Source organism: Triticum urartu, chromosome 5A (assembly GCF_056163025.1).
Source record: "Triticum urartu cultivar PI428250 chromosome 5A, HENAU_Tu73, whole genome shotgun sequence".
Classification (NCBI taxonomy): Eukaryota; Viridiplantae; Streptophyta; class Magnoliopsida; order Poales; family Poaceae; genus Triticum; species Triticum urartu.
Genome location: NC_141877.1, coordinates 71,719,075 through 71,740,160, shown reverse-complemented (window position 1 = coordinate 71,740,160; position 21,086 = coordinate 71,719,075). Strand labels below are relative to the sequence as shown.

At 48.4% G+C, this 21,086-nt stretch overlaps 43 non-coding genes and 1 pseudogene across 43 annotated transcripts; all 44 read left to right on the top strand.

The window, feature by feature from the left end:
• Nucleotides 1-157: 157 nt before the first annotated feature.
• Nucleotides 158-275, top strand: LOC147968744 (5S ribosomal RNA; annotated as a pseudogene).
• A 364-nt stretch (nucleotides 276-639) lies between these two features.
• LOC147968743 (5S ribosomal RNA) lies at nucleotides 640-758 on the top strand. Its single transcript, XR_015606837.1, has one exon. It is a non-coding gene; the product is annotated as a 5S ribosomal RNA (ribosomal RNA).
• A 364-nt stretch (nucleotides 759-1,122) lies between these two features.
• Nucleotides 1,123-1,241, top strand: LOC147968742 (5S ribosomal RNA). The gene has a single exon (XR_015606836.1). It is a non-coding gene; the product is annotated as a 5S ribosomal RNA (ribosomal RNA).
• Nucleotides 1,242-1,605: 364 nt separating this feature from the next.
• LOC147968741 (5S ribosomal RNA) lies at nucleotides 1,606-1,724 on the top strand. The gene has a single exon (XR_015606835.1). It is a non-coding gene; the product is annotated as a 5S ribosomal RNA (ribosomal RNA).
• Nucleotides 1,725-2,088: 364 nt separating this feature from the next.
• Nucleotides 2,089-2,207, top strand: LOC147968740 (5S ribosomal RNA). The gene has a single exon (XR_015606834.1). It is a non-coding gene; the product is annotated as a 5S ribosomal RNA (ribosomal RNA).
• Nucleotides 2,208-2,571: 364 nt separating this feature from the next.
• Nucleotides 2,572-2,690, top strand: LOC147968739 (5S ribosomal RNA). The gene has a single exon (XR_015606833.1). It is a non-coding gene; the product is annotated as a 5S ribosomal RNA (ribosomal RNA).
• Nucleotides 2,691-3,054: 364 nt separating this feature from the next.
• LOC147968738 (5S ribosomal RNA) lies at nucleotides 3,055-3,173 on the top strand. Its single transcript, XR_015606832.1, has one exon. It is a non-coding gene; the product is annotated as a 5S ribosomal RNA (ribosomal RNA).
• Nucleotides 3,174-3,537: 364 nt separating this feature from the next.
• Nucleotides 3,538-3,656, top strand: LOC147968737 (5S ribosomal RNA). Its single transcript, XR_015606831.1, has one exon. It is a non-coding gene; the product is annotated as a 5S ribosomal RNA (ribosomal RNA).
• Nucleotides 3,657-4,020: 364 nt separating this feature from the next.
• Nucleotides 4,021-4,139, top strand: LOC147968736 (5S ribosomal RNA). Its single transcript, XR_015606830.1, has one exon. It is a non-coding gene; the product is annotated as a 5S ribosomal RNA (ribosomal RNA).
• A 364-nt stretch (nucleotides 4,140-4,503) lies between these two features.
• On the top strand, nucleotides 4,504-4,622 carry LOC147968735 (5S ribosomal RNA). The gene has a single exon (XR_015606829.1). It is a non-coding gene; the product is annotated as a 5S ribosomal RNA (ribosomal RNA).
• Nucleotides 4,623-4,986: 364 nt separating this feature from the next.
• Nucleotides 4,987-5,105, top strand: LOC147968734 (5S ribosomal RNA). Its single transcript, XR_015606828.1, has one exon. It is a non-coding gene; the product is annotated as a 5S ribosomal RNA (ribosomal RNA).
• Nucleotides 5,106-5,473: 368 nt separating this feature from the next.
• On the top strand, nucleotides 5,474-5,593 carry LOC147968733 (5S ribosomal RNA). The gene has a single exon (XR_015606533.1). It is a non-coding gene; the product is annotated as a 5S ribosomal RNA (ribosomal RNA).
• A 364-nt stretch (nucleotides 5,594-5,957) lies between these two features.
• Nucleotides 5,958-6,076, top strand: LOC147968732 (5S ribosomal RNA). The gene has a single exon (XR_015606827.1). It is a non-coding gene; the product is annotated as a 5S ribosomal RNA (ribosomal RNA).
• Nucleotides 6,077-6,440: 364 nt separating this feature from the next.
• LOC147968731 (5S ribosomal RNA) lies at nucleotides 6,441-6,559 on the top strand. Its single transcript, XR_015606825.1, has one exon. It is a non-coding gene; the product is annotated as a 5S ribosomal RNA (ribosomal RNA).
• Nucleotides 6,560-6,923: 364 nt separating this feature from the next.
• On the top strand, nucleotides 6,924-7,042 carry LOC147968730 (5S ribosomal RNA). Its single transcript, XR_015606824.1, has one exon. It is a non-coding gene; the product is annotated as a 5S ribosomal RNA (ribosomal RNA).
• Nucleotides 7,043-7,406: 364 nt separating this feature from the next.
• On the top strand, nucleotides 7,407-7,525 carry LOC147968729 (5S ribosomal RNA). Its single transcript, XR_015606823.1, has one exon. It is a non-coding gene; the product is annotated as a 5S ribosomal RNA (ribosomal RNA).
• Nucleotides 7,526-7,889: 364 nt separating this feature from the next.
• LOC147968728 (5S ribosomal RNA) lies at nucleotides 7,890-8,008 on the top strand. The gene has a single exon (XR_015606822.1). It is a non-coding gene; the product is annotated as a 5S ribosomal RNA (ribosomal RNA).
• Nucleotides 8,009-8,372: 364 nt separating this feature from the next.
• LOC147968727 (5S ribosomal RNA) lies at nucleotides 8,373-8,491 on the top strand. Its single transcript, XR_015606603.1, has one exon. It is a non-coding gene; the product is annotated as a 5S ribosomal RNA (ribosomal RNA).
• A 368-nt stretch (nucleotides 8,492-8,859) lies between these two features.
• LOC147968726 (5S ribosomal RNA) lies at nucleotides 8,860-8,978 on the top strand. Its single transcript, XR_015606582.1, has one exon. It is a non-coding gene; the product is annotated as a 5S ribosomal RNA (ribosomal RNA).
• Nucleotides 8,979-9,342: 364 nt separating this feature from the next.
• LOC147968725 (5S ribosomal RNA) lies at nucleotides 9,343-9,461 on the top strand. Its single transcript, XR_015606821.1, has one exon. It is a non-coding gene; the product is annotated as a 5S ribosomal RNA (ribosomal RNA).
• Nucleotides 9,462-9,825: 364 nt separating this feature from the next.
• Nucleotides 9,826-9,944, top strand: LOC147968724 (5S ribosomal RNA). Its single transcript, XR_015606268.1, has one exon. It is a non-coding gene; the product is annotated as a 5S ribosomal RNA (ribosomal RNA).
• A 364-nt stretch (nucleotides 9,945-10,308) lies between these two features.
• On the top strand, nucleotides 10,309-10,427 carry LOC147968723 (5S ribosomal RNA). The gene has a single exon (XR_015606237.1). It is a non-coding gene; the product is annotated as a 5S ribosomal RNA (ribosomal RNA).
• A 364-nt stretch (nucleotides 10,428-10,791) lies between these two features.
• Nucleotides 10,792-10,910, top strand: LOC147968722 (5S ribosomal RNA). The gene has a single exon (XR_015606819.1). It is a non-coding gene; the product is annotated as a 5S ribosomal RNA (ribosomal RNA).
• A 364-nt stretch (nucleotides 10,911-11,274) lies between these two features.
• On the top strand, nucleotides 11,275-11,393 carry LOC147968721 (5S ribosomal RNA). Its single transcript, XR_015605988.1, has one exon. It is a non-coding gene; the product is annotated as a 5S ribosomal RNA (ribosomal RNA).
• Nucleotides 11,394-11,757: 364 nt separating this feature from the next.
• Nucleotides 11,758-11,876, top strand: LOC147968720 (5S ribosomal RNA). The gene has a single exon (XR_015606818.1). It is a non-coding gene; the product is annotated as a 5S ribosomal RNA (ribosomal RNA).
• Nucleotides 11,877-12,244: 368 nt separating this feature from the next.
• LOC147968719 (5S ribosomal RNA) lies at nucleotides 12,245-12,363 on the top strand. The gene has a single exon (XR_015606811.1). It is a non-coding gene; the product is annotated as a 5S ribosomal RNA (ribosomal RNA).
• Nucleotides 12,364-12,731: 368 nt separating this feature from the next.
• LOC147968718 (5S ribosomal RNA) lies at nucleotides 12,732-12,850 on the top strand. Its single transcript, XR_015606798.1, has one exon. It is a non-coding gene; the product is annotated as a 5S ribosomal RNA (ribosomal RNA).
• A 364-nt stretch (nucleotides 12,851-13,214) lies between these two features.
• On the top strand, nucleotides 13,215-13,333 carry LOC147968717 (5S ribosomal RNA). Its single transcript, XR_015606458.1, has one exon. It is a non-coding gene; the product is annotated as a 5S ribosomal RNA (ribosomal RNA).
• A 364-nt stretch (nucleotides 13,334-13,697) lies between these two features.
• On the top strand, nucleotides 13,698-13,816 carry LOC147968716 (5S ribosomal RNA). Its single transcript, XR_015606116.1, has one exon. It is a non-coding gene; the product is annotated as a 5S ribosomal RNA (ribosomal RNA).
• A 364-nt stretch (nucleotides 13,817-14,180) lies between these two features.
• Nucleotides 14,181-14,299, top strand: LOC147968715 (5S ribosomal RNA). Its single transcript, XR_015606786.1, has one exon. It is a non-coding gene; the product is annotated as a 5S ribosomal RNA (ribosomal RNA).
• A 364-nt stretch (nucleotides 14,300-14,663) lies between these two features.
• LOC147968714 (5S ribosomal RNA) lies at nucleotides 14,664-14,782 on the top strand. The gene has a single exon (XR_015605919.1). It is a non-coding gene; the product is annotated as a 5S ribosomal RNA (ribosomal RNA).
• Nucleotides 14,783-15,146: 364 nt separating this feature from the next.
• LOC147968713 (5S ribosomal RNA) lies at nucleotides 15,147-15,265 on the top strand. Its single transcript, XR_015606774.1, has one exon. It is a non-coding gene; the product is annotated as a 5S ribosomal RNA (ribosomal RNA).
• A 364-nt stretch (nucleotides 15,266-15,629) lies between these two features.
• Nucleotides 15,630-15,748, top strand: LOC147968712 (5S ribosomal RNA). The gene has a single exon (XR_015606763.1). It is a non-coding gene; the product is annotated as a 5S ribosomal RNA (ribosomal RNA).
• Nucleotides 15,749-16,112: 364 nt separating this feature from the next.
• Nucleotides 16,113-16,231, top strand: LOC147968711 (5S ribosomal RNA). The gene has a single exon (XR_015606061.1). It is a non-coding gene; the product is annotated as a 5S ribosomal RNA (ribosomal RNA).
• Nucleotides 16,232-16,595: 364 nt separating this feature from the next.
• Nucleotides 16,596-16,714, top strand: LOC147968710 (5S ribosomal RNA). The gene has a single exon (XR_015606115.1). It is a non-coding gene; the product is annotated as a 5S ribosomal RNA (ribosomal RNA).
• A 364-nt stretch (nucleotides 16,715-17,078) lies between these two features.
• On the top strand, nucleotides 17,079-17,197 carry LOC147968709 (5S ribosomal RNA). The gene has a single exon (XR_015606752.1). It is a non-coding gene; the product is annotated as a 5S ribosomal RNA (ribosomal RNA).
• Nucleotides 17,198-17,561: 364 nt separating this feature from the next.
• On the top strand, nucleotides 17,562-17,680 carry LOC147968708 (5S ribosomal RNA). Its single transcript, XR_015606060.1, has one exon. It is a non-coding gene; the product is annotated as a 5S ribosomal RNA (ribosomal RNA).
• A 364-nt stretch (nucleotides 17,681-18,044) lies between these two features.
• On the top strand, nucleotides 18,045-18,163 carry LOC147968707 (5S ribosomal RNA). Its single transcript, XR_015606741.1, has one exon. It is a non-coding gene; the product is annotated as a 5S ribosomal RNA (ribosomal RNA).
• Nucleotides 18,164-18,527: 364 nt separating this feature from the next.
• LOC147968706 (5S ribosomal RNA) lies at nucleotides 18,528-18,646 on the top strand. Its single transcript, XR_015606730.1, has one exon. It is a non-coding gene; the product is annotated as a 5S ribosomal RNA (ribosomal RNA).
• Nucleotides 18,647-19,010: 364 nt separating this feature from the next.
• On the top strand, nucleotides 19,011-19,129 carry LOC147968705 (5S ribosomal RNA). The gene has a single exon (XR_015606719.1). It is a non-coding gene; the product is annotated as a 5S ribosomal RNA (ribosomal RNA).
• A 364-nt stretch (nucleotides 19,130-19,493) lies between these two features.
• Nucleotides 19,494-19,612, top strand: LOC147968704 (5S ribosomal RNA). Its single transcript, XR_015606114.1, has one exon. It is a non-coding gene; the product is annotated as a 5S ribosomal RNA (ribosomal RNA).
• A 364-nt stretch (nucleotides 19,613-19,976) lies between these two features.
• On the top strand, nucleotides 19,977-20,095 carry LOC147968703 (5S ribosomal RNA). The gene has a single exon (XR_015606708.1). It is a non-coding gene; the product is annotated as a 5S ribosomal RNA (ribosomal RNA).
• A 364-nt stretch (nucleotides 20,096-20,459) lies between these two features.
• LOC147968702 (5S ribosomal RNA) lies at nucleotides 20,460-20,578 on the top strand. The gene has a single exon (XR_015606113.1). It is a non-coding gene; the product is annotated as a 5S ribosomal RNA (ribosomal RNA).
• Nucleotides 20,579-20,942: 364 nt separating this feature from the next.
• LOC147968701 (5S ribosomal RNA) lies at nucleotides 20,943-21,061 on the top strand. The gene has a single exon (XR_015606112.1). It is a non-coding gene; the product is annotated as a 5S ribosomal RNA (ribosomal RNA).
• The last annotated feature ends 25 nt before the right edge of the window (nucleotides 21,062-21,086 follow it).

Genomic DNA, 21,086 nt, shown 5'->3' with positions numbered 1-21,086 from the left:
ATGTTTTAGCTCGGAGCTCGTTAGTCACGCGGCTAGGGAGAGTTGGGGCGCGAAAAGCGCGTTGTGAAAGGGGTGTAAAATACGTGTTGCTGCGGTATAGAGGGAGGGGTGGAAATCGTGGTAAACTCGTCTTCGTAGTTGAGCGAGAGAGTAAGTAGTATAGGGCATACCAGCACTAAAGCACCGGATCCCATCAGAACTCCGAAGTTAAGCGTGCTTGGGCGAGAGTAGTACTAGGATGGGTGACCTCCTGGGAAGTCCTCGTGTTGCATTCCCTTTTTAATTATTTTTGTGCGTACGTGAGGAACAGAACGCACGTGCGTGATATATATTAAGCCTGTCATCATATTTTTGACATTTGCGATATGTTTTAGCTCGGAGCTCGTTAGTCACGCGGCTAGGGAGAGTTGGGGCGCGAAAAGCGCGTTGTGAAAGGGGTGTAAAATACGTGTTGCTGCGGTATAGAGGGAGGGGTGGAAATCGTGGTAAACTCGTCTTCGTAGTTGAGCGAGAGAGTAAGTAGTATAGGGCATTATCCATTAGTAGGCGACGGTTGTAATGGTAGTAAGAATGTATAGCCGTCTTTGCAGCGGACGTGGGAGTGGGAAGCATAAGGGATGAAGCCGGGGGTAACATGTCGGATGCGATCATACCAGCACTAAAGCACCGGATCCCATCAGAACTCCGAAGTTAAGCGTGCTTGGGCGAGAGTAGTACTAGGATGGGTGACCTCCTGGGAAGTCCTCGTGTTGCATTCCCTTTTTAATTATTTTTGTGCGTACGTGAGGAATAGAACGCACGTGCGTGATATATATTAAGCCTGTCATCATATTTTTGACATTTGCGATATGTTTTAGCTCGGAGCTCGTTAGTCACGCGGCTAGGGAGAGTTGGGGCGCGAAAAGCGCGTTGTGAAAGGGGTGTAAAATACGTGTTGCTGCGGTATAGAGGGAGGGGTGGAAATCGTGGTAAACTCGTCTTCGTAGTTGAGCGAGAGAGTAAGTAGTATAGGGCATTATCCATTAGTAGGCGACGGTTGTAATGGTAGTAAGAATGTATAGCCGTCTTTGTAGCGGACGTGGGAGTGGGAAGCATAAGGGATGAAGCCGGGGGTAACATGTCGGATGCGATCATACCAGCACTAAAGCACCGGATCCCATCAGAACTCCGAAGTTAAGCGTGCTTGGGCGAGAGTAGTACTAGGATGGGTGACCTCCTGGGAAGTCCTCGTGTTGCATTCCCTTTTTAATTATTTTTGTGCGTACGTGAGGAACAGAACGCACGTGCGTGATATATATTAAGCCTGTCATCATATTTTTGACATTTGCGATATGTTTTAGCTCGGAGCTCGTTAGTCACGCGGCTAGGGAGAGTTGGGGCGCGAAAAGCGCGTTGTGAAAGGGGTGTAAAATACGTGTTGCTGCGGTATAGAGGGAGGGGTGGAAATCGTGGTAAACTCGTCTTCGTAGTTGAGCGAGAGAGTAAGTAGTATAGGGCATTATCCATTAGTAGGCGACGGTTGTAATGGTAGTAAGAATGTATAGCCGTCTTTGCAGCGGACGTGGGAGTGGGAAGCATAAGGGATGAAGCCGGGGGTAACATGTCGGATGCGATCATACCAGCACTAAAGCACCGGATCCCATCAGAACTCCGAAGTTAAGCGTGCTTGGGCGAGAGTAGTACTAGGATGGGTGACCTCCTGGGAAGTCCTCGTGTTGCATTCCCTTTTTAATTATTTTTGTGCGTACGTGAGGAACAGAACGCACGTGCGTGATATATATTAAGCCTGTCATCATATTTTTGACATTTGCGATATGTTTTAGCTCGGAGCTCGTTAGTCACGCGGCTAGGGAGAGTTGGGGCGCGAAAAGCGCGTTGTGAAAGGGGTGTAAAATACGTGTTGCTGTGGTATAGAGGGAGGGGTGGAAATCGTGGTAAACTCGTCTTCGTAGTTGAGCGAGAGAGTAAGTAGTATAGGGCATTATCCATTAGTAGGCGACGGTTGTAATGGTAGTAAGAATGTATAGCCGTCTTTGCAGCGGACGTGGGAGTGGGAAGCATAAGGGATGAAGCCGGGGGTAACATGTCGGATGCGATCATACCAGCACTAAAGCACCGGATCCCATCAGAACTCCGAAGTTAAGCGTGCTTGGGCGAGAGTAGTACTAGGATGGGTGACCTCCTGGGAAGTCCTCGTGTTGCATTCCCTTTTTAATTATTTTTGTGCGTACGTGAGGAACAGAACGCACGTGCGTGATATATATTAAGCCTGTCATCATATTTTTGACATTTGCGATATGTTTTAGCTCGGAGCTCGTTAGTCACGCGGCTAGGGAGAGTTGGGGCGCGAAAAGCGCGTTGTGAAAGGGGTGTAAAATACGTGTTGCTGCGGTATAGAGGGAGGGGTGGAAATCGTGGTAAACTCGTCTTCGTAGTTGAGCGAGAGAGTAAGTAGTATAGGGCATTATCCATTAGTAGGCGACGGTTGTAATGGTAGTAAGAATGTATAGCCGTCTTTGTAGCGGACGTGGGAGTGGGAAGCATAAGGGATGAAGCCGGGGGTAACATGTCGGATGCGATCATACCAGCACTAAAGCACCGGATCCCATCAGAACTCCGAAGTTAAGCGTGCTTGGGCGAGAGTAGTACTAGGATGGGTGACCTCCTGGGAAGTCCTCGTGTTGCATTCCCTTTTTAATTATTTTTGTGCGTACGTGAGGAACAGAACGCACGTGCGTGATATATATTAAGCCTGTCATCATATTTTTGACATTTGCGATATGTTTTAGCTCGGAGCTCGTTAGTCACGCGGCTAGGGAGAGTTGGGGCGCGAAAAGCGCGTTGTGAAAGGGGTGTAAAATACGTGTTGCTGTGGTATAGAGGGAGGGGTGGAAATCGTGGTAAACTCGTCTTCGTAGTTGAGCGAGAGAGTAAGTAGTATAGGGCATTATCCATTAGTAGGCGACGGTTGTAATGGTAGTAAGAATGTATAGCCGTCTTTGCAGCGGACGTGGGAGTGGGAAGCATAAGGGATGAAGCCGGGGGTAACATGTCGGATGCGATCATACCAGCACTAAAGCACCGGATCCCATCAGAACTCCGAAGTTAAGCGTGCTTGGGCGAGAGTAGTACTAGGATGGGTGACCTCCTGGGAAGTCCTCGTGTTGCATTCCCTTTTTAATTATTTTTGTGCGTACGTGAGGAACAGAACGCACGTGCGTGATATATATTAAGCCTGTCATCATATTTTTGACATTTGCGATATGTTTTAGCTCGGAGCTCGTTAGTCACGCGGCTAGGGAGAGTTGGGGCGCGAAAAGCGCGTTGTGAAAGGGGTGTAAAATACGTGTTGCTGCGGTATAGAGGGAGGGGTGGAAATCGTGGTAAACTCGTCTTCGTAGTTGAGCGAGAGAGTAAGTAGTATAGGGCATTATCCATTAGTAGGCGACGGTTGTAATGGTAGTAAGAATGTATAGCCGTCTTTGTAGCGGACGTGGGAGTGGGAAGCATAAGGGATGAAGCCGGGGGTAACATGTCGGATGCGATCATACCAGCACTAAAGCACCGGATCCCATCAGAACTCCGAAGTTAAGCGTGCTTGGGCGAGAGTAGTACTAGGATGGGTGACCTCCTGGGAAGTCCTCGTGTTGCATTCCCTTTTTAATTATTTTTGTGCGTACGTGAGGAACAGAACGCACGTGCGTGATATATATTAAGCCTGTCATCATATTTTTGACATTTGCGATATGTTTTAGCTCGGAGCTCGTTAGTCACGCGGCTAGGGAGAGTTGGGGCGCGAAAAGCGCGTTGTGAAAGGGGTGTAAAATACGTGTTGCTGTGGTATAGAGGGAGGGGTGGAAATCGTGGTAAACTCGTCTTCGTAGTTGAGCGAGAGAGTAAGTAGTATAGGGCATTATCCATTAGTAGGCGACGGTTGTAATGGTAGTAAGAATGTATAGCCGTCTTTGCAGCGGACGTGGGAGTGGGAAGCATAAGGGATGAAGCCGGGGGTAACATGTCGGATGCGATCATACCAGCACTAAAGCACCGGATCCCATCAGAACTCCGAAGTTAAGCGTGCTTGGGCGAGAGTAGTACTAGGATGGGTGACCTCCTGGGAAGTCCTCGTGTTGCATTCCCTTTTTAATTATTTTTGTGCGTACGTGAGGAACAGAACGCACGTGCGTGATATATATTAAGCCTGTCATCATATTTTTGACATTTGCGATATGTTTTAGCTCGGAGCTCGTTAGTCACGCGGCTAGGGAGAGTTGGGGCGCGAAAAGCGCGTTGTGAAAGGGGTGTAAAATACGTGTTGCTGCGGTATAGAGGGAGGGGTGGAAATCGTGGTAAACTCGTCTTCGTAGTTGAGCGAGAGAGTAAGTAGTATAGGGCATTATCCATTAGTAGGCGACGGTTGTAATGGTAGTAAGAATGTATAGCCGTCTTTGCAGCGGACGTGGGAGTGGGAAGCATAAGGGATGAAGCCGGGGGTAACATGTCGGATGCGATCATACCAGCACTAAAGCACCGGATCCCATCAGAACTCCGAAGTTAAGCGTGCTTGGGCGAGAGTAGTACTAGGATGGGTGACCTCCTGGGAAGTCCTCGTGTTGCATTCCCTTTTTAATTATTTTTGTACGTACGTGAGGAACAGAACGCACGTGCGTGATATATATTAAGCCTTTCATCATATTTTTGACATTTGCGATATGTTTTAGCTCGGAGCTCGTTAGTCACGCGGCTAGGGAGAGTTGGGGCGCGAAAAGCGCGTTGTGAAAGGGGTGTAAAATACGTGTTGCTGCGGTATAGAGGGAGGGGTGGAAATCGTGGTAAACTCGTCTTCGTAGTTGAGCGAGAGAGTAAGTAGTATAGGGCATTATCCATTAGTAGGCGACGGTTGTAATGGTAGTAAGAATGTATAGCCGTCTTTGTAGCGGACGTGGGAGTAGGAAGCATAAGGGATGAAGCCAGGGGTAACATGTCGGATGCGATCATACCAGCACTAAAGCACCGGATCCCATCAGAACTCCGAAGTTAAGCGTGCTTGGGCGAGAGTAGTACTAGGATGGGTGACCTCCTGGGAAGTCCTCGTGTTGCATTCCCTTTTTAATTATTTTTGTACGTACGTGAGGAACAGAACGCACGTGCGTGCGTGATATATATTAAGCCTGTCATCATATTTTTGACATTTGCGATATGTTTTAGCTCGGAGCTCGTTAGTCACGCGGCTAGGGAGAGTTGGGGCGCGAAAAGCGCGTTGTGAAAGGGGTGTAAAATACGTGTTGCTGCGGTATAGAGGGAGGGGTGGAAATCGTGGTAAACTCGTCTTCGTAGTTGAGCGAGAGAGCAAGTAGTATAGGGCATTATCCATTAGTAGGCGACGGTTGTAATGGTAGTAAGAATGTATAGCCGTCTTTGTAGCGGACGTGGGAGTGGGAAGCATAAGGGATGAAGCCGGGGGTAACATGTGGGATGCGATCATACCAGCACTAAAGCACCGGATCCCATCAGAACTCCGAAGTTAAGCGTGCTTGGGCGAGAGGTAGTACTAGGATGGGTGACCTCCTGGGAAGTCCTCGTGTTGCATTCCCTTTTTAATTATTTTTGTGCGTACGTGAGGAACAGAACGCACGTGCGTGATATATATTAAGCCTGTCATCATATTTTTGACATTTGCGATATGTTTTAGCTCGGAGCTCGTTAGTCACGCGGCTAGGGAGAGTTGGGGCGCGAAAAGCGCGTTGTGAAAGGGGTGTAAAATACGTGTTGCTGCGGTATAGAGGGAGGGGTGGAAATCGTGGTAAACTCGTCTTCGTAGTTGAACGAGAGAGTAAGTAGTATAGGGCATTATCCATTAGTAGGCGACGGTTGTAATGGTAGTAAGAATGTATAGCCGTCTTTGCAGCGGACGTGGGAGTGGGAAGCATAAGGGATGAAGCCGGGGGTAACATGTCGGATGCGATCATACCAGCACTAAAGCACCGGATCCCATCAGAACTCCGAAGTTAAGCGTGCTTGGGCGAGAGTAGTACTAGGATGGGTGACCTCCTGGGAAGTCCTCGTGTTGCATTCCCTTTTTAATTATTTTTGTGCGTACGTGAGGAACAGAACGCACGTGCGTGATATATATTAAGCCTGTCATCATATTTTTGACATTTGCGATATGTTTTAGCTCGGAGCTCGTTAGTCACGCGGCTAGGGAGAGTTGGGGCGCGAAAAGCGCGTTGTGAAAGGGGTGTAAAATACGTGTTGCTGCGGTATAGAGGGAGGGGTGGAAATCGTGGTAAACTCGTCTTCGTAGTTGAGCGAGAGAGTAAGTAGTATAGGGCATTATCCATTAGTAGGCGACGGTTGTAATGGTAGTAAGAATGTATAGCCGTCTTTGCAGCGGACGTGGGAGTGGGAAGCATAAGGGATGAAGCCGGGGGTAACATGTCGGATGCGATCATACCAGCACTAAAGCACCGGATCCCATCAGAACTCCGAAGTTAAGCGTGCTTGGGCGAGAGTAGTACTAGGATGGGTGACCTCCTGGGAAGTCCTCGTGTTGCATTCCCTTTTTAATTATTTTTGTGCGTACGTGAGGAACAGAACGCACGTGCGTGATATATATTAAGCCTGTCATCATATTTTTGACATTTGCGATATGTTTTAGCTCGGAGCTCGTTAGTCACGCGGCTAGGGAGAGTTGGGGCGCGAAAAGCGCGTTGTGAAAGGGGTGTAAAATACGTGTTGCTGCGGTATAGAGGGAGGGGTGGAAATCGTGGTAAACTCGTCTTCGTAGTTGAGCGAGAGAGTAAGTAGTATAGGGCATTATCCATTAGTAGGCGACGGTTGTAATGGTAGTAAGAATGTATAGCCGTCTTTGCAGCGGACGTGGGAGTGGGAAGCATAAGGGATGAAGCCGGGGGTAACATGTCGGATGCGATCATACCAGCACTAAAGCACCGGATCCCATCAGAACTCCGAAGTTAAGCGTGCTTGGGCGAGAGTAGTACTAGGATGGGTGACCTCCTGGGAAGTCCTCGTGTTGCATTCCCTTTTTAATTATTTTTGTGCGTACGTGAGGAACAGAACGCACGTGCGTGATATATATTAAGCCTGTCATCATATTTTTGACATTTGCGATATGTTTTAGCTCGGAGCTCGTTAGTCACGCGGCTAGGGAGAGTTGGGGCGCGAAAAGCGCGTTGTGAAAGGGGTGTAAAATACGTGTTGCTGCGGTATAGAGGGAGGGGTGGAAATCGTGGTAAACTCGTCTTCGTAGTTGAGCGAGAGAGTAAGTAGTATAGGGCATTATCCATTAGTAGGCGACGGTTGTAATGGTAGTAAGAATGTATAGCCGTCTTTGCAGCGGACGTGGGAGTGGGAAGCATAAGGGATGAAGCCGGGGGTAACATGTCGGATGCGATCATACCAGCACTAAAGCACCGGATCCCATCAGAACTCCGAAGTTAAGCGTGCTTGGGCGAGAGTAGTACTAGGATGGGTGACCTCCTGGGAAGTCCTCGTGTTGCATTCCCTTTTTAATTATTTTTGTACGTACGTGAGGAACAGAACGCACGTGCGTGATATATATTAAGCCTGTCATCATATTTTTGACATTTGCGATATGTTTTAGCTCGGAGCTCGTTAGTCACGCGGCTAGGGAGAGTTGGGGCGCGAAAAGCGCGTTGTGAAAGGGGTGTAAAATACGTGTTGCTGCGGTATAGAGGGAGGGGTGGAAATCGTGGTAAACTCGTCTTCGTAGTTGAGCGAGAGAGTAAGTAGTATAGGGCATTATCCATTAGTAGGCGACGGTTGTAATGGTAGTAAGAATGTATAGCCGTCTTTGCAGCGGACGTGGGAGTGGGAAGCATAAGGGATGAAGCCGGGGGTAACATGTCGGATGCGATCATACCAGCACTAAAGCACCGGATCCCATCAGAACTCCGAAGTTAAGCGTGCTTGGGCGAGAGTAGTACTAGGATGGGTGACCTCCTGGGAAGTCCTCGTGTTGCATTCCCTTTTTAATTATTTTTGTACGTACGTGGGGAACAGAACGCACGTGCGTGATATATATTAAGCCTGTCATCATATTTTTGACATTTGCGATATGTTTTAGCTCGGAGCTCGTTAGTCACGCGGCTAGGGAGAGTTGGGGCGCGAAAAGCGCGTTGTGAAAGGGGTGTAAAATACGTGTTGCTGCGGTATGGAGGGAGGGGTGGAAATCGTGGTAAACTCGTCTTCGTAGTTGAGCGAGAGAGTAAGTAGTATAGGGCATTATCCATTAGTAGGCGACGGTTGTAATGGTAGTAAGAATGTATAGCCGTCTTTGTAGCGGACGTGGGAGTGGGAAGCATAAGGGATGAAGCCGGGGGTAACATGTCGGATGCGATCATACCAGCACTAAAGCACCGGATCCCATCAAAACTCCGAAGTGAAGCGTGCTTGGGCGAGAGTAGTACTAGGATGGGTGACCTCCTGGGAAGTCCTCGTGTTGCATTCCCTTTTTAATTATTTTTGTACGTACGTGAGGAACAGAACGCACGTGCGTGCGTGATATATATTAAGCCTGTCATCATATTTTTGACATTTGCGATATGTTTTAGCTCGGAGCTCGTTAGTCACGCGGCTAGGGAGAGTTGGGGCGCGAAAAGCGCGTTGTGAAAGGGGTGTAAAATACGTGTTGCTGCGGTATAGAGGGAGGGGTGGAAATCGTGGTAAACTCGTCTTCGTAGTTGAGCGAGAGAGTAAGTAGTATAGGGCATTATCCATTAGTAGGCGACGGTTGTAATGGTAGTAAGAATGTATAGCCGTCTTTGCAGCGGACGTGGGAGTGGGAAGCACAAGGGATGAAGCCGGGGGTAACATGTCGGATGCGATCATACCAGCACTAAAGCACCGGATCCCATCAGAACTCCGAAGTTAAGCGTGCTTGGGCGAGAGTAGTACTAGGATGGGTGACCTCCTGCGAAGTCCTCATGTTGCATTCCCTTTTTAATTATTTTTGTACGTACGTGAGGAACAGAACGCACGTGCGTGATATATATTAAGCCTGTCATCATATTTTTGACATTTGCGATATGTTTTAGCTCGGAGCTCGTTAGTCACGCGGCTAGAGAGAGTTGGGGCGCGAAAAGCGCGTTGTGAAAGGGGTGTAAAATACGTGTTGCTGCGGTATAGAGGGAGGGGTGGAAATCGTGGTAAACTCGTCTTCGTAGTTGAGCGAGAGAGTAAGTAGTATAGGGCATTATCCATTAGTAGGCGACGGTTGTAATGGTAGTAAGAATGTATAGCCGTCTTTGCAGCGGACGTGGGAGTGGGAAGCATAAGGGATGAAGCCGGGGGTAACATGTCGGATGCGATCATACCAGCACTAAAGCACCGGATCCCATCAGAACTCCGAAGTTAAGCGTGCTTGGGCGAGAGTAGTACTAGGATGGGTGACCTCCTGGGAAGTCCTCGTGTTGCATTCCCTTTTTAATTATTTTTGTACGTACGTGAGGAACAGAACGCACGTGCGTGATATATATTAAGCCTGTCATCATATTTTTGACATTTGCGATATGTTTTAGCTCGGAGCTCGTTAGTCACGCGGCTAGGGAGAGTTGGGGCGCGAAAAGCGTGTTGTGAAAGGGGTGTAAAATACGTGTTGCTGCGGTATAGAGGGAGGGGTGGAAATCGTGGTAAACTCGTCTTCGTAGTTGAGCGAGAGAGTAAGTAGTATAGGGCATTATCCATTAGTAGGCGACGGTTGTAATGGTAGTAAGAATGTATAGCCGCCTTTGTAGCGGACGTGGGAGTGGGAAGCATAAGGGATGAAGCCGGGGGTAACATGTCGGATGCGATCATACCAGCACTAAAGCACCGGATCCCATCAGAACTCCAAAGTTAAGCGTGCTTGGGCGAGAGTAGTACTAGGATGGGTGACCTCCTGGGAAGTCCTCGTGTTGCATTCCCTTTTTAATTATTTTTGTACGTACGTGAGGAACAGAACGCACGTGCGTGATATATATTAAGCCTTTCATCATATTTTTGACATTTGCGATATGTTTTACCTCGGAGCTCGTTAGTCACGCGGCTAGGGAGAGTTGGGGCGCGAAAAGCGCGTTGTGAAAGGGGTGTAAAATACGTGTTGCTGCGGTATAGAGGGAGGGGTGGAAATCGTGGTAAACTCGTCTTCGTAGTTGAGCGAGAGAGTAAGTAGTATAGGGCATTATCCATTAGTAGGCGACGGTTGTAATGGTAGTAAGAATGTATAGCCGTCTTTGCAGCGGACGTGGGAGTGGGAAGCATAAGGGATGAAGCCGGGGGTAACATGTCGGATGCGATCATACCAGCACTAAAGCACCGGATCCCATCAGAACTCCGAAGTTAAGCGTGCTTGGGCGAGAGTAGTACTAGGATGGGTGACCTCCTCGGAAGTCCTCGTGTTGCATTCCCTTTTTAATTATTTTTGTACGTACGTGAGGAACAGAACGCACGTGCGTGATATATATTAAGCCTGGCATCATATTTTTGACATTTGCGATATGTTTTAGCTCGGAGCTCGTTAGTCACGCGGCTAGGGAGAGTTGGGGCGCGAAAAGCGCGTTGTGAAAGGGGTGTAAAATACGTGTTGCTGCGGTATAGAGGGAGGGGTGGAAATCGTGGTAAACTCGTCTTCGTAGTTGAGCGAGAGAGTAAGTAGTATAGGGCATTATCCATTAGTAGGCGACGGTTGTAATGGTAGTAAGAATGTATAGCCATCTTTGCAGCGGACGTGGGAGTGGGAAGCATAAGGGATGAAGCCGGGGGTAACATGTCGGATGCGATCATACCAGCACTAAAGCACCGGATCCCATCAGAACTCCGAAGTTAAGCGTGCTTGGGCGAGAGTAGTACTAGGATGGGTGACCTCCTGGGAAGTCCTCGTGTTGCATTCCCTTTTTAATTATTTTTGTACGTACGTGAGGAACAGAACGCACGTGCGTGATATATATTAAGCCTGTCATCATATTTTTGACATTTGCGATATGTTTTAGCTCGGAGCTCGTTAGTCACGCGGCTAGGGAGAGTTGGGGCGCGAAAAGCGCGTTGTGAAAGGGGTGTAAAATACGTGTTGCTGCGGTATAGAGGGAGGGGTGGAAATCGTGGTAAACTCGTCTTCGTAGTTGAGCGAGAGAGTAAGTAGTATAGGGCATTATCCATTAGTAGGCGACGGTTGTAATGGTAGTAAGAACGTATAGCCGTCTTTGCAGCGGACGTGGGAGTGGGAAGCATAAGGGATGAAGCCGGGGGTAACATGTCGGATGCGATCATACCAGCTCTAAAGCACCGGATCCCATCAGAACTCCGAAGTTAAGCGTGCTTGGGCGAGAGTAGTACTAGGATGGGTGACCTCCTGGGAAGTCCTCGTGTTGCATTCCCTTTTTAATTATTTTTGTACGTACGTGAGGAACAGAACGCACGTGCGTGATATATATTAAGCCTGTCATCATATTTTTGACATTTGCGATATGTTTTAGCTCGGAGCTCGTTAGTCACGCGGCTAGGGAGAGTTGGGGCGCGAAAAGCGCGTTGTGAAAGGGGTGTAAAATACGTGTTGCTGCGGTATAGAGGGAGGGGTGGAAATCGTGGTAAACTCGTCTTCGTAGTTGAGCGAGAGAGTAAGTAGTATAGGGCATTATCCATTAGTAGGCGACGGTTGTAATGGTAGTAAGAATGTATAGCCGTCTTTGTAGCGGACGTGGGAGTGGGAAGCATAAGGGATGAAGCCGGGGGTAACATGTCGGATGCGATCATACCAGCACTAAAGCACCGGATCCCATCAGAACTCCGAAGTTAAGCGTGCTTGGGCGAGAGTAGTACTAGGATGGGTGACCTCCTGGGAAGTCCTCGTGTTGCATTCCCTTTTTAATTATTTTTGTACGTACGTGAGGAACAGAACGCATGTGCGTGCGTGATATATATTAAGCCTGTCATCATATTTTTGACATTTGCGATATGTTTTAGCTCGGAGCTCGTTAGTCACGCGGCTAGGGAGAGTTGGGGCGCGAAAAGCGCGTTGTGAAAGGGGTGTAAAATACGTGTTGCTGCGGTATAGAGGGAGGGGTGGAAATCGTGGTAAACTCGTCTTCGTAGTTGAGCGAGAGAGTAAGTAGTATAGGGCATTATCCATTAGTAGGCGACGGTTGTAATGGTAGTAAGAACGTATAGCCGTCTTTGTAGCGGACGTGGGAGTGGGAAGCATAAGGGATGAAGCCGGGGGTAACATGTCGGATGCGATCATACCAGCACTAAAGCACCGGATCCCATCAGAACTCCGAAGTTAAGCGTGCTTGGGCGAGAGTAGTACTAGGATGGGTGACCTCCTGGGAAGTCCTCGTGTTGCATTCCCTTTTTAATTATTTTTGTACGTACGTGAGAAACAGAACGCACGTGCGTGCGTGACATATATTAAGCCTGTCATCATATTTTTGACATTTGCGATATGTTTTAGCTCGGAGCTCGTTAGTCACGCGGCTAGGGAGAGTTGGGGCGCGAAAAGCGCGTTGTGAAAGGGGTGTAAAATACGTGTTGCTGCGGTATAGAGGGAGGGGTGGAAATCGTGGTAAACTCGTCTTCGTAGTTGAGCGCGAGAGTAAGTAGTATAGGGCATTATCCATTAGTAGGCGACGGTTGTAATGGTAGTAAGAATGTATAGCCGTCTTTGTAGCGGACGTGGGAGTGGGAAGCATAAGGGATGAAGCCGGGGGTAACATGTCGGATGCGATCATACCAGCACTAAAGCACCGGATCCCATCAGAACTCCGAAGTTAAGCGTGCTTGGGCGAGAGTAGTACTAGGATGGGTGACCTCCTGGGAAGTCCTCGTGTTGCATTCCCTTTTTAATTATTTTTGTACGTACGTGAGGAACAGAACGCACGTGCGTGATATATATTAAGCCTGTCATCATATTTTTGACATTTGCGATATGTTTTAGCTCGGAGCTCGTTAGTCACGCGGCTAGGGAGAGTTGGGGCGCGAAAAGCGTGTTGTGAAAGGGGTGTAAAATACGTGTTGCTGCGGTATAGAGGGAGGGGTGGAAATCGTGGTAAACTCGTCTTCGTAGTTGAGCGAGAGAGTAAGTAGTATAGGGCATTATCCATTAGTAGGCGACGATTGTAATGGTAGTAAGAATGTATAGCCGTCTTTGTAGCGGACGTGGGAGTGGGAAGCATAAGGGATGAAGCCGGGGGTAACATGTCGGATGCGATCATACCAGCACTAAAGCACCGGATCCCATCAAAACTCCGAAGTTAAGCGTGCTTGGGCGAGAGTAGTACTAGGATGGGTGACCTCCTGGGAAGTCCTCGTGTTGCATTCCCTTTTTAATTATTTTTGTACGTACGTGAGGAACAGAACGCACGTGCGTGATATATATTAAGCCTGTCATCATATTTTTGACATTTGCGATATGTTTTAGCTCGGAGCTCGTTAGTCACGCGGCTAGGGAGAGTTGGGGCGCGAAAAGCGCGTTGTGAAAGGGGTGTAAAATACGTGTTGCTGCGGTATAGAGGGAGGGGTGGAAATCGTGGTAAACTCGTCTTCGTAGTTGAGCGAGAGAGTAAGTAGTATAGGGCATTATCCATTAGTAGGCGACGGTTGTAATGGTAGTAAGAACGTATAGCCGTCTTTGTAGCGGACGTGGGAGTGGGAAGCATAAGGGATGAAGCCGGGGGTAACATGTCGGATGCGATCATACCAGCACTAAAGCATCGGATCCCATCAGAACTCCGAAGTTAAGCGTGCTTGGGCGAGAGTAGTACTAGGATGGGTGACCTCCTGGGAAGTCCTCGTGTTGCATTCCCTTTTTAATTATTTTTGTACGTACGTGAGGAACAGAATGCACGTGCGTGATATATATTAAGCCTGTCATCATATTTTTGACATTTGCGATATGTTTTAGCTCGGAGCTCGTTAGTCACGCGGCTAGGGAGAGTTGGGGCGCGAAAAGCGCGTTGTGAAAGGGGTGTAAAATACGTGTTGCTGCGGTATAGAGGGAGGGGTGGAAATCGTGGTAAACTCGTCTTCGTAGTTGAGCGAGAGAGTAAGTAGTATAGGGCATTATCCATTAGTAGGCGACGGTTGTAATGGTAGTAAGAACGTATAGCCGTCTTTGTAGCGGACGTGGGAGTGGGAAGCATAAGGGATGAAGCCGGGGGTAACATGTCGGATGCGATCATACCAGCACTAAAGCACCGGATCCCATCAGAACTCCGAAGTTAAGCGTGCTTGGGCGAGAGTAGTACTAGGATGGGTGACCTCCTGGGAAGTCCTCGTGTTGCATTCCCTTTTTAATTATTTTTGTACGTACATGAGGAACAGAACGCACGTGCGTGATATATATTAAGCCTGTCATCATATTTTTGACATTTGCGATATGTTTTAGCTCGGAGCTCGTTAGTCACGCGGCTAGGGAGAGTTGGGGCGCGAAAAGCGCGTTGTGAAAGGGGTGTAAAATACGTGTTGCTGCGGTATAGAGGGAGGGGTGGAAATCGTGGTAAACTCGTCTTCGTAGTTGAGCGAGAGAGTAAGTAGTATAGGGCATTATCCATTAGTAGGCGACGGTTGTAATGGTAGTAAGAACGTATAGCCGTCTTTGCAGCGGACGTGGGAGTGGGAAGCATAAGGGATGAAGCCGGGGGTAACATGTCGGATGCGATCATACCAGCACTAAAGCACCGGATCCCATCAGAACTCTGAAGTTAAGCGTGCTTGGGCGAGAGTAGTACTAGGATGGGTGACCTCCTGGGAAGTCCTCGTGTTGCATTCCCTTTTTAATTATTTTTGTACGTACGTGAGGAACAGAACGCACGTGCGTGATATATATTAAGCCTGTCATCATATTTTTGACATTTGCGATATGTTTTAGCTCGGAGCTCGTTAGTCACGCGGCTAGGGAGAGTTGGGGCGCGAAAAGCGTGTTGTGAAAGGGGTGTAAAATACGTGTTGCTGCGGTATAGAGGGAGGGGTGGAAATCGTGGTAAACTCGTCTTCGTAGTTGAGCGAGAGAGTAAGTAGTATAGGGCATTATCCATTAGTAGGCGACGGTTGTAATGGTAGTAAGAACGTATAGCCGTCTTTGCAGCGGACGTGGGAGTGGGAAGCATAAGGGATGAAGCCGGGGGTAACATGTCGGATGCGATCATACCAGCACTAAAGCACCGGATCCCATCAGAACTCCGAAGTTAAGCGTGCTTGGGCGAGAGTAGTACTAGGATGGGTGACCTCCTGGGAAGTCCTCGTGTTGCATTCCCTTTTTAATTATTTTTGTACGTACGTGAGGAACAGAACGCACGTGCATGATATATATTAAGCCTGTCATCATATTTTTGACATTTGCGATATGTTTTAGCTCGGAGCTCGTTAGTCACGCGGCTAGGGAGAGTTGGGGCGCGAAAAGCGCGTTGTGAAAGGGGTGTAAAATACGTGTTGCTGCGGTATAGAGGGAGGGGTGGAAATCGTGGTAAACTCGTCTTCGTAGTTGAGCGAGAGAGTAAGTAGTATAGGGCATTATCCATTAGTAGGCGACGGTTGTAATGGTAGTAAGAACGTATAGCCGTGTTTGTAGCGGACGTGGGAGTGGGAAGCATAAGGGATGAAGCCGGGGGTAACATGTCGGATGCGATCATACCAGCACTAAAGCACCGGATCCCATCAGAACTCCGAAGTTAAGCGTGCTTGGGCGAGAGTAGTACTAGGATGGGTGACCTCCTGGGAAGTCCTCGTGTTGCATTCCCTTTTTAATTATTTTTGTACGTACGTGAGTAACAGAACGCACGTGCATGATATATATTAAGCCTGTCATCATATTTTTGACATTTGCGATATGTTTTAGCTCGGAGCTCGTTAGTCACGCGGCTAGGGAGAGTTGGGGCGCGAAAAGCGCGTTGTGAAAGGGGTGTAAAATACGTGTTGCTGCGGTATAGAGGGAGGGGTGGAAATCGTGGTAAACTCGTCTTCGTAGTTGAGCGAGAGAGTAAGTAGTATAGGGCATTATCCATTAGTAGGCGACGGTTGTAATGGTAGTAAGAACGTATAGCCGTCTTTGCAGCGGACGTGGGAGTGGGAAGCATAAGGGATGAAGCCGGGGGTAACATGTCGGATGCGATCATACCAGCACTAAAGCACCGGATCCCATCAGAACTCCGAAGTTAAGCGTGCTTGGGTGAGAGTAGTACTAGGATGGGTGACCTCCTGGGAAGTCCTCGTGTTGCATTCCCTTTTTAATTATTTTTGTACGTACGTGAGGAACAGAACGCACGTGCGTGATATATATTAAGCCTGTCATCATATTTTTGACATTTGCGATATGTTTTAGCTCGGAGCTCGTTAGTCACGCGGCTAGGGAGAGTTGGGGCGCAAAAAGCGCGTTGTGAAAGGGGTGTAAAATACGTGTTGCTGCGGTATAGAGGGAGGGGTGGAAATCGTGGTAAACTCGTCTTCGTAGTTGAGCGAGAGAGTAAGTAGTATAGGGCATTATCCATTAGTAGGCGACGGTTGTAATGGTAGTAAGAATGTATAGCCGTCTTTGCAGCGGACGTGGGAGTGGGAAGCATAAGGGATGAAGCCGGGGGTAACATGTCGGATGCGATCATACCAGCACTAAAGCATCGGATCCCATCAGAACTCCGAAGTTAAGCGTGCTTGGGCGAGAGTAGTACTAGGATGGGTGACCTCCTGGGAAGTCCTCGTGTTGCATTCCCTTTTTAATTATTTTTGTACGTACATGAGGAACAGAACGCACGTGCGTGATATATATTAAGCCTGTCATCATATTTTTGACATTTGCGATATGTTTTAGCTCGGAGCTCGTTAGTCACGCGGCTAGGGAGAGTTGGGGCGCGAAAAGCGCGTTGTGAAAGGGGTGTAAAATTCGTGTTGCTGCGGTATAGAGGGAGGGGTGGAAATCGTGGTAAACTCGTCTTCGTAGTTGAGCGAGAGAGTAAGTAGTATACGGCATTATCCATTAGTAGGCGACGGTTGTAATGGTAGTAAGAACGTATAGCCGTCTTTGCAGCGGACGTGGGAGTGGGAAGCATAAGGGATGAAGCCGGGGGTAACATGTCGGATGCGATCATACCAGCACTAAAGCACCGGATCCCATCAGAACTCCGAAGTTAAGCGTGCTTGGGCGAGAGTAGTACTAGGATGGGTGACCTCCTGGGAAGTCCTCGTGTTGCATTCCCTTTTTAATTATTTTTGTACGTACGTGAGGAACAGAACGCACGTGCGTGATATATATTAAGCCTGTCATCATATTTTTGACATTTGCGATATGTTTTAGCTCGGAGCTCGTTAGTCACGCGGCTAGGGAGAGTTGGGGCGCGAAAAGCGCGTTGTGAAAGGGGTGTAAAATACGTGTTGCTGCGGTATAGAGGGAGGGGTGGAAATCGTGGTAAACTCGTCTTCGTAGTTGAGCGAGAGAGTAAGTAGTATAGGGCATTATCCATTAGTAGGCGACGGTTGTAATGGTAGTAAGAACGTATAGCCGTCTTTGCAGCGGACGTGGGAGTGGGAAGCATAAGGGATGAAGCCGGGGGTAACATGTCGGATGCGATCATACCAGCACTAAAGCACCGGATCCCATCAGAACTCCGAAGTTAAGCGTGCTTGGGTGAGAGTAGTACTAGGATGGGTGACCTCCTGGGAAGTCCTCGTGTTGCATTCCCTTTTTAATTATTTTTGTACGTACGTGAGGAACAGAACGCACGTGCGTGATATATATTAAGCCTGTCATCATATTTTTGACATTTGCGATATGTTTTAGCTCGGAGCTCGTTAGTCACGCGGCTAGGGAGAGTTGGGGCGCGAAAAGCGCGTTGTGAAAGGGGTGTAAAATACGTGTTGCTGCGGTATAGAGGGAGGGGTGGAAATCGTGGTAAACTCGTCTTCGTAGTTGAGCGAGAGAGTAAGTAGTATAGGGCATTATCCATTAGTAGGCGACGGTTGTAATGGTAGTAAGAACGTATAGCCGTCTTTGCAGCGGACGTGGGAGTGGGAAGCATAAGGGATGAAGCCGGGGGTAACATGTCGGATGCGATCATACCAGCACTAAAGCACCGGATCCCATCAGAACTCCGAAGTTAAGCGTGCTTGGGCGAGAGTAGTACTAGGATGGGTGACCTCCTGGGAAGTCCTCGTGTTGCATTCCCTTTTTAATTATTTTTGTACGTACGTGAGGAACAGAACGCACGTGCGTGATATATATTAAGCCTGTCATCATATTTTTGACATTTGCGATATGTTTTAGCTCGGAGCTCGTTAGTCACGCGGCTAGGGAGAGTTGGGGCGCGAAAAGCGCGTTGTGAAAGGGGTGTAAAATTCGTGTTGCTGCGGTATAGAGGGAGGGGTGGAAATCGTGGTAAACTCGTCTTCGTAGTTGAGCGAGAGAGTAAGTAGTATAGGGCATTATCCATTAGTAGGCGACGGTTGTAATGGTAGTAAGAACGTATAGCCGTCTTTGCAGCGGACGTGGGAGTGGGAAGCATAAGGGATGAAGCCGGGGGTAACATGTCGGATGCGATCATACCAGCACTAAAGCACCGGATCCCATCAGAACTCCGAAGTTAAGCGTGCTTGGGCGAGAGTAGTACTAGGATGGGTGACCTCCTGGGAAGTCCTCGTGTTGCATTCCCTTTTTAATTATTTTTGTACGTACGTGAGGAACAGAACGCACGTGCGTGATATATATTAAGCCTGTCATCATATTTTTGACATTTGCGATATGTTTTAGCTCGGAGCTCGTTAGTCACGCGGCTAGGGAGAGTTGGGGCGCGAAAAGCGTGTTGTGAAAGGGGTGTAAAATACGTGTTGCTGCGGTATAGAGGGAGGGGTGGAAATCGTGGTAAACTCGTCTTCGTAGTTGAGCGAGAGAGTAAGTAGTATAGGGCATTATCCATTAGTAGGCGACGGTTGTAATGGTAGTAAGAATGTATAGCCGTCTTTGTAGCGGACGTGGGAGTGGGAAGCATAAGGGATGAAGCCGGGGGTAACATGTGGGATGCGATCATACCAGCACTAAAGCACCGGATCCCATCAGAACTCCGAAGTTAAGCGTGCTTGGGCGAGAGTAGTACTAGGATGGGTGACCTCCTGGGAAGTCCTCGTGTTGCATTCCCTTTTTAATTATTTTTGTACGTACGTGAGGAACAGAACGCACGTGCGTGATATATATTAAGCCTGTCATCATATTTTTGACATTTGCGATATGTTTTAGCTCGGAGCTCGTTAGTCACGCGGCTAGGGAGAGTTGGGGCGCGAAAAGCGCGTTGTGAAAGGGGTGTAAAATACGTGTTGCTGCGGTATAGAGGGAGGGGTGGAAATCGTGGTAAACTCGTCTTCGTAGTTGAGCGAGAGAGTAAGTAGTATAGGGCATTATCCATTAGTAGGCGACGGTTGTAATGGTAGTAAGAACGTATAGCCGTCTTTGTAGCGGACGTGGGAGTGGGAAGCATAAGGGATGAAGCCGGGGGTAACATGTCGGATGCGATCATACCAGCACTAAAGCATCGGATCCCATCAGAACTCCGAAGTTAAGCGTGCTTGGGCGAGAGTAGTACTAGGATGGGTGACCTCCTGGGAAGTCCTCGTGTTGCATTCCCTTTTTAATTATTTTTGTACGTACGTGAGGAACAGAACGCACGTGCGTGATATATATTAAGCCTGTCATCATATTTTTGACATTTGCGATATGTTTTAGCTCGGAGCTCGTTAGTCACGCGGCTAGGGAGAGTTGGGGCGCGAAAAGCGTGTTGTGAAAGGGGTGTAAAATACGTGTTGTTGCGGTATAGAGGGAGGGGTGGAAATCGTGGTAAACTCGTCTTCGTAGTTGAGCGAGAGAGTAAGTAGTATAGGGCATTATCCATTAGTAGGCGACGGTTGTAATGGTAGTAAGAATGTATAGCCGTCTTTGTAGCGGACGTGGGAGTGGGAAGCATAAGGGATGAAGCCGGGGGTAACATGTGGGATGCGATCATACCAGCACTAAAGCACCGGATCCCATCAGAACTCCGAAGTTAAGCGTGCTTGGGCGAGAGTAGTACTAGGATGGGTGACCTCCTGGGAAGTCCTCGTGTTGCATTCCCTTTTTAATTATTTTTGTACGTACGTGAGGAACAGAACGCACGTGCGTGATATATATTAAGCCTGTCATCATATTTTTGACATTTGCGATATGTTTTAGCTCGGAGCTCGTTAGTCACGCGGCTAGGGAGAGTTGGGGCGCGAAAAGCGCGTTGTGAAAGGGGTGTAAAATACGTGTTGCTGCGGTATAGAGGGAGGGGTGGAAATCGTGGTAAACTCGTCTTCGTAGTTGAGCGAGAGAGTAAGTAGTATAGGGCATTATCCATTAGTAGGCGACGGTTGTAATGGTAGTAAGAACGTATAGCCGTCTTTGTAGCGGACGTGGGAGTGGGAAGCATAAGGGATGAAGCCGGGGGTAACATGTCGGATGCGATCATACCAGCACTAAAGCATCGGATCCCATCAGAACTCCGAAGTTAAGCGTGCTTGGGCGAGAGTAGTACTAGGATGGGTGACCTCCTGGGAAGTCCTCGTGTTGCATTCCCTTTTTAATTATTTTTGTACGTACGTGAGGAACAGAACGCACGTGCGTGATATATATTAAGCCTGTCATCATATTTTTGACATTTGCGATATGTTTTAGCTCGGAGCTCGTTAGTCACGCGGCTAGGGAGAGTTGGGGCGCGAAAAGCGCGTTGTGAAAGGGGTGTAAAATACGTGTTGCTGCGGTATAGAGGGAGGGGTGGAAATCGTGGTAAACTCGTCTTCGTAGTTGAGCGAGAGAGTAAGTAGTATAGGGCATTATCCATTAGTAGGCGACGGTTGTAATGGTAGTAAGAACGTATAGCCGTCTTTGTAGCGGACGTGGGAGTGGGAAGCATAAGGGATGAAGCCGGGGGTAACATGTCGGATGCGATCATACCAGCACTAAAGCATCGGATCCCATCAGAACTCCGAAGTTAAGCGTGCTTGGGCGAGAGTAGTACTAGGATGGGTGACCTCCTGGGAAGTCCTCGTGTTGCATTCCCTTTTTAATTATTTTTGTACGTACG